Source organism: Herpailurus yagouaroundi, unplaced genomic scaffold (assembly GCF_014898765.1).
Source record: "Herpailurus yagouaroundi ecotype Mexico unplaced genomic scaffold, PumYag 141, whole genome shotgun sequence".
NCBI classification, from domain to species: Eukaryota; Metazoa; Chordata; class Mammalia; order Carnivora; family Felidae; genus Herpailurus; species Herpailurus yagouaroundi.
Window position 1 is genome coordinate 69,686,683 of NW_024412396.1, and position 7,380 is coordinate 69,694,062.

Here is a 7,380-nt window from a genome sequence, read left to right on the forward strand (position 1 = left end):
GGGACGGACCCCGCTTCTCTGGAGCTGTGCGACTCTCGTGCACGAATGGTTTCTCCTTGGCTCTACCTTGCTCTATCTCCTTCTTGGGTGCTCTGGCAACAGAATCACAGTTCGTTCTCGCCCTGGCTAACCTTCGCCGACACAGCCCCCGCTCATCTACCCTAGGACCGCAGACAAAGCTTTGCCGACTCTGCATCCTTAATTTCTCTCCATGCATAAGCAGAGGACTGGCATCGATCATTTCTAGGACAGTTCCGGAACCCAAGAGGACAAATGGGAAAGATTCTCTAATATTTCCTGGGCCAATGAGGGACCACATTAACCGGTAGTAGTGTTCGTTCGCAGCTGGCCTGGAAGGGTCTCTGATTCTTTTTCCACACCACGGCTTAGCTTGTCAGCGTCAATGGCTTCTGGTGTAGCCTGTGGGATGCTGGAGCGTGGGGATGGCTTCTCCTACTTCTCTGAAACCTCAGCACAAGACACCACACCCAGAGCACTTTCAACGGGCTTCCAATCGGCGCAGACTGAATTACTCGGAGCCATCAAAGCCCTTGCTCCTAGACATGCGAAGCAAGCTGGAAAGTGACGCCATGTCACTAAGGAAGCTAAGGAAGGAACAGTGAGAACTCCTTCGTCCCTGGGAGAGAGAAGCAGCTTTTCCCCAAGTCTTGGGGATGATGTAAGTTGGGCAGAGGACAGACCATTCTCCAAAGGGAAGGGGAACCAGTAAGAGCAGTACCAGTTCCTGCCTGGTTGGCTTATTCTCAGAAAGCAAAGAGCAGTTACCGTAAGGAAGCTGGCTGTCTGGGCCAGCAGCTTTATCAATGAATAATTTCCTGAAAGGGAAAGAATCTACGGAGACCATACACTGTATTTGATCCCGGTACGTGCACCAGGCGCACAGGGCTATCTTTGATTCAAAGGAAGCAAGATAATTGTTTCCCAAACAGACTCTCGCTGGAGAGGGTGCCCCCTCCCATCCTGGTGACCCTGCACCAGCAGCCTGAGGTCTGCCCCAGACAATTATCCTGTTTTGCTAGGGAACAAATTGCTCTTTTGGGGTAAATTCTGAGCAAGTCTGCCAAGTTCACAGCGATCCCGGGGGAGCCGGTGGGGGAAAGCACTCTCCAAATCCTCTCTCTGGCCCTTTGAAAGGAAAGCAGGTCATTTTTTAAAGAATTCTAAAGAAAGCAGCTAATTCTGAATGATCCATCCCACCTTGGGAGAGGCCTCGGGGGCAATACATTTGGTTCCTAGTGCCGGGCTGATGCTAGGGAGCCAATTTCCCATGCAAGTAATTATGCACGCAATTAAGTAATTGTAGATGGAGAGGGAAAAAAGAAAAAAGAGAAAAGGGGACAATGCCAGAAAAGAAGTTGTGTGGATTCTAACTTGCGAAAGCAGCGTGGAGAACATGAGAGTTGAACCTGCTCCGATTTTATTGTCACAAATGACTGAATAGAATCAGGAGCTTGGAAAGGGTGAAATGTCAATCTGGTATCATGTAATAGCTAAGAATATAGACCCTGAAGCCACGCAGCCTGTGTGCAAAGCCTGAGTCTGTCATTTATTAGCTGTGTGGCTTTGGGCAGACGACTTATGCTTTCTGTGCCTCCGGTCTCTATTAAAACCCAATTAATAATAGTACATCATACAGTTGTCAAGGTTTAAATGAACGAATGCATGTGTGTATATATGGGTTATCGTGTGTGTGTGTGTGTGTGTGTGTGCGCGCTTGTATACGTGTGTGTGTGTGTGCATAGCTTATAAAGATGCCAGGCACTTGGTAATTGTCAGTTATTGTTTAACTGTTGATGTAATTTACGAGCAATCATTTCACAAGGAAGCTAAGATATTGCCCATTGCTAAGGACTCCTGTCTCCTGACCGTCTTCCTTTATTAGCAGAAAATCACCCCGACAGAAAAGGGTAAAGAATTACGAAGTGCTTAGTTTAGGGGATGGCAACAAATAAGTGACTTCTGATTCGGGCAGTGAAAGGGTCAAAGCCATGGCACCCCCGGGGACTCCCCAGAGAAACAGTGCTGTTTACAGTGTACGTTTAAAATAATATTCCTGCTCAGTTGGACCTCCCCTCGGGACAGTGCAATTTCAACAGTAACAGAGGATTAATTAACGCCGGTCCTGCCGGTGAGGCTGGAGGATTCGGGGATGGAGGCGAGGGGTGCACCCTCCCCCAGCGACCCCCGCTCCATGTGGAGGGCGGCCGGGCGAGCTGGAAGTAATTAGTGCTGCCCAAGGGCAGGCTAACACTTTGGCCCCATTTGTATGATTTTGATTAATACTTTAAGTTCACCTCCTCTGAATGCAGGAGAGGTGAGAAAATGAAGGAGGAAGAGAGAGCGTCCCAAAGCCAACATCGATAAGGGACGAAGCTCTACTCTTGCCATCTTGGGCAGGGCCACCTAGTTTTCTTTTTTTTTTTTAATTTTTTTTCAACGTTTTTGATTTATTTTTGGGACAGAGAGAGACAGAACATGAACGGGGGAGGGGCAGAGAGAGAGGGAGACACAGAATCGGAAACAGGCTCCAGGCTCCGAGCCGTCAGCCCAGAGCCCGACGCGGGGCTCGAACTCCCGGACCGCGAGATCGTGACCTGGCTGAAGTCGGACGCTTAACCGACTGCGCCACCCAGGCGCCCCGGGCCACCTAGTTTTCATACCTGGTTGGGGCCTCTGGATTTATACTCGTGCTGTCAGGCGTGGGTGGCCAGAAGTTTCATTTGCAGGAACAGGCATCAAGACAATCCTAGGGACAGGCAGTGAGCCGGCGCCTGCTTGGAGACTTGGTGGCTGCAGGGAGGAGAGGAGGCAGTCTCCTTCATGCTGCGGGAAACATCCATGAACCACCACCGTCTGCTGGGCAAGAGCTCTGTGTGTGCCTGTTTTGGTGCTCAAAGCAGCCATGTCCTGGGCCGCTGGCTTTGCTTCATTCCAACTGTCCTCCACCAGCTCAGAGAGAGGTCTTCTACCTCCAATATGTGACTGCTGCCCTATTTCGTTTTAAATCTTTCAAGAATGGACATCATGAGTTCTGCGAGCCTCTCTGGAAACTGTATATAAAAGTGCCGTAGAGAGTTCATGGCTCCCTGGCCCGCAAAAGGGTGAGAACCACCGCCTAGGGGGCTCCTATTCCTTTTAGGAAAAAGCCCGAGCCCCTCCATGAGGCATGCAAGATATTCCACAACCTTCCTACGCTTGTGTCCTGCTTCCAGTTAGCCCCTGGAACACGGAGCTGAGATCTTGAAGGCAGGAAACTGGCGTGCCCTCATCTGTGTTTCTAGTTGGGAATGGAATCTGCAAGGTATTGGACGAAACTGAATTATTAGCATCAGGACCCTGCGTAAAGTAAGTTCATGCCAGAGACGGTGCCGAAATGGTAATAAATGGGTGCAGAAATGGTAATAAAAATAAACTGTGTAAAACGGGGGAAGATTCTCCAGGACTGTGCTTTCAGTACGGTAACCAGCAGCCACATGCGGCCATTTCACTTTAAACTAATTAAAAATAAATAGAAGTAGATATTCAGCTCCTGACTCACAACGGTCACTCTCCATGAGGTCAGGAGCCCCACGTGGCCAGGGGCTTCTGCATTGTGCCGGTTGGTTGGTGGGCTATAGATACACTTGTGCGGAACATCGCGTAGGACGTGGACATTCTTGCGGAAATTTCTGACGGACGGCAGTGCTCTGGGAAGTCTCCAAATGGTACCATTGCAGACGCTCTGGAGTTTCAGAAGCGTGTAAGCCCCACAGCTGCTTGCTCTCTGCCCTGCTGATCCCAGGCATTCCTTTCAAAAGTACTAGGATCGTAGGAATCCCAGCCCTCCTTCCTTTGGCCAGTGCGCGATTTCGCAGGCGTGAATTTGGATCACCTTTTGTCCAGGAGGAGGGAGAGCAGAGAAAGGCTGGTCTCTCACCCACTTCCCTTGGGAAATCCAAAGCCTTTCCTGTGCTGTGCGTTGTTGGATGGAAGGGTGGGGGCTCGTGGGGTCCCAGTGGGGTAGGCACGTCTCAGGGTGTGGCTACAGGTGGGTGGTGAGACCCTGAAGTTGACATACCTTCCAGACAAGTTTTCCAGCTTACCCAAAGCCGGGGCTTTGGAGACCGGCTCAGGGACAGAAAATTTCAGGGGGGGAGAAAACAAAAACAAAAACAAACACAAACACAAACACAAAAAACAAAACAAAACAAAACAAAACAAAACAAAACAAAACAAAAACACCAAAAGAGTCTTGGAAGAAAGCTTGGTGAGGTTTTGAAAGAAGACTAAAGTGGAGCTTTGACAAGTTGTGTTCCCCAAACCTGGAGGCAGGGGCAAGCTCCGGCCAGGGCACAGAAGTCCATTTCTGAATCGGCTGGCAGCCAACTTCTGGTGACCTTTCACAAGTCACCGGGCCTCCTTCTGGGCCAGCACTGTCCCCACACGCTTGCTAGAGGCAGAGGCAAGACGTCTCAGGATCCCTGATTCCAGAGCAGGGAGCCCAGTTTGCCAATCTGTTCCCCTTCTGCAGCTCCCAGAACAGCGCCATCGGGGGATTCAGCGAAGATCTTTCGGGTCAGTGGACGCAGTCTGCTCTTCAGAAAGCCTCTCGTGAAGCAAAGGCTGGTCACGAGACCCCCATCCATCACTCCGGCCCCTTCGAGGTGACCCGGGGCATGCAGGTCTCTGCAGCCCGAAAGAGGTAGAGAAAAGAAGCCAAGCCCAGAGGTTTGGAAATACCTTGAAACCATTCTGTTTACTGCTAATCTATTTTCCACATCTCCACAGTGCTTGGGTGATAGAGGCCCCAGCCAATGAGACATGGATGAACAATAGCACACAGAGTCATGGTTTGCATAGGCTTTATGGTGACACATCCCTTCCCCGACATCTCCTTTGATTTTCTCATCAACTCCTCCAGGAAGGCAAGGTGGAATTGTTGGTGCGGCCACGTTGCAGATGTACAAGTTGGGGAATCTTGCCAGCATCGCTCCGCTCAGGTGGCAAAGCCGGGTCTCAGCTCGGTTCCTTTAGCCAAGGCTGGTCTCGTTGGGCCTCGCTGCTGTGGCGCAGCCCCCTCTTGACGGGGACAGATGTGTGCCTGAGTCTCTGAAGCTACGCGTCACTCCGGCCAGTGGCTGGGCCGCCACGTCCATCGACCATTGTAAACGTACAGTCACGGGCGACGCGAGGTGTAGAGAGAACCCGAGGATGAAACCAGCATCCTTCCTTTTTTATGTGGAGAGAGAGCTTGGCAGATGCCCCTCTTGTAGGCTCACACTTCTCCTTGAGGAGAATGGTTCTCTGGCCACAGGCTTGTTTTGAGGACAAAGGCATCGTGTGGAAGCAGTTAGCACAAGGTGGATGCTCAAACCATGCTGTTTCCCATCCTTTCCTTTCCTCCGTCAGCCTTGCAGGAATAGTTAGAAGGAGGCAGCGGGACGGACAGGGCTACTTGCTCCTGGCCCTGGAGAGAGGCTCAATGAGGCTAGTAAATGGATGCTTTCAAGGGGTGTGAGACTGGTTCTCCCCAGACTGTTTTGGTTGGCAGGGTGATGGCAGGAGAGCAGGGCGGCATCTTGGCTGGAACCGTGAGAACCTGCTGCGAAGCCCCAGAGCCTGAGCCCTGCATCTTTCTCGAATGTTCCGTTTCTGTTTCTTGGAAGGTAACTCCGTCCATCCTCCCCTCTCCAGCTCCTCTGTGCGCCCTTGGCAACCTGCCCCCCCGCTTCAGCCAAGCTGAGGGGTGGTGGTGGTGGGTGGCTCCTTGCAGCCGGAGGAAAGCCGCCAGGGGCCTCGTTCCCCTTTATTGCAGATAGGTGACTCAAGGCTCTTGCATCATTCAGCAAGAACCATGTGAACTGGCTCTTCTTCCCAGCTGGCTGTCCCACTCACCTCTCTACGTGGGTTTCCGAAGGGTGGTGATTAATCTTAGCGCCGGGATGAGGGCGAAGCCGCCCAACGCCCCGGGATAGGGCAAGGCCCTCGGCGACCTGGGCCTGGCCTCTCTCCAGGAAGGATAAGCAAGCACAGACACAGATGCCAAGGGACTCTGCCCTCGAACGAACAACTGACCTCTTGTTACCCAGGCCTTCCATCTCCTGCAAAGGGGGAGAGGCAGGCGGGGAGCCCTCGGGGACCTGGGAGTGGGGTTAGGGTTCCAGCCCCAGCTCTGGTCTGACTCGGCGTGACCCCAAGACCGGACTCAACTGGGAACAGGAGGAACGCTTTCCTCCTGACTTTTCACAGGGTCACGTGCAAGGGTGTCGGTGACGGGGCGGATCTGAAGCGGCCTGGGCACACGTTCTTTCAAAGACCATGGCCGCCATTTCCCCAGGACTTCTGCAGGGACAGCCGCGCAGGGCGTTGGATGAGCGAAGTCCGCGGCGCCTCTGCTGAAATGGAAGCATCTTCATCCGGTTGTGAATTCTCCTTGTATTTCTCCTCGTTCGGGGCTGCGTGCCCTTTCTGCCGGGAATGATAACCAAGGTTAACGGTACGGAGTTCCTAGGAGTCAAGCCCTGTCTAGGCACCTTACCTGCCATCGTGCCTAATCCTCAGCTGGTCCCAGGGGCCGCTGTCACGTTGACCCTTTGCCAAGGAGGTGACCGTGGTTCAGAGGGTTCAGAAGGGGCCTGCCCAACGCTCTCAGTCCATTGAGAGCCAGTTCTCTGAGACCTGGGAGCCCATGGACCGTCACAGTGCCTTTGGGGAATCCCACTTGTCCCCAGAGCACTCACGTCTGCGGCCGGCCTAGGTCCATATGGCCCTTCCTCTGGGCAGTGGGCCTCACGGGGAAGGACCACACACCTCACGGTCACACGGCATGAGACCCCCCTCTCTGTGCTCATCGGACACCCCTGTTGGACGCCTTGGTGAGTCCTCCTGATGCCTGAGGTCAGGCGCCCCTCCTTCCAGCAGGGGCTGCCCCCAGGAGCTGCTTCTGGGGCAGGGGTGAAGTCTCCCCCAAAGACAGGGAGGTGGAGAAAGTGGGTGGGGAGGAAAGAAGATGGGAGGGAAGGAAAAACACTTTACCCTGCGTCCAAATGCAGGCACGCTTCAAGGGCCAGACTGAAAAGTATTGGGGAGGGAGGGTGTGTGCTGGCTTCTGAAACTCAGTGTCACCATAGAAGCGAAGTGACAGCAGACATGCGATTGTCCCTGTTTGGGCCATCGATAATGTCAGCATGCTCAAAAAACCCAAAAAAACAAAAAAACAAAAAAAACAAAAACAAAACAAAAAAACCCCAAAACAACAACAACAAAAACAAAACAAAACAAAAAAACAAAACAAAAAAAAAAACAACACACACAAAAAAAACAAAAAACAAAAACAAAACAAAACAAACAAAACAAAACAAAATAAAAACAAAACAAAAA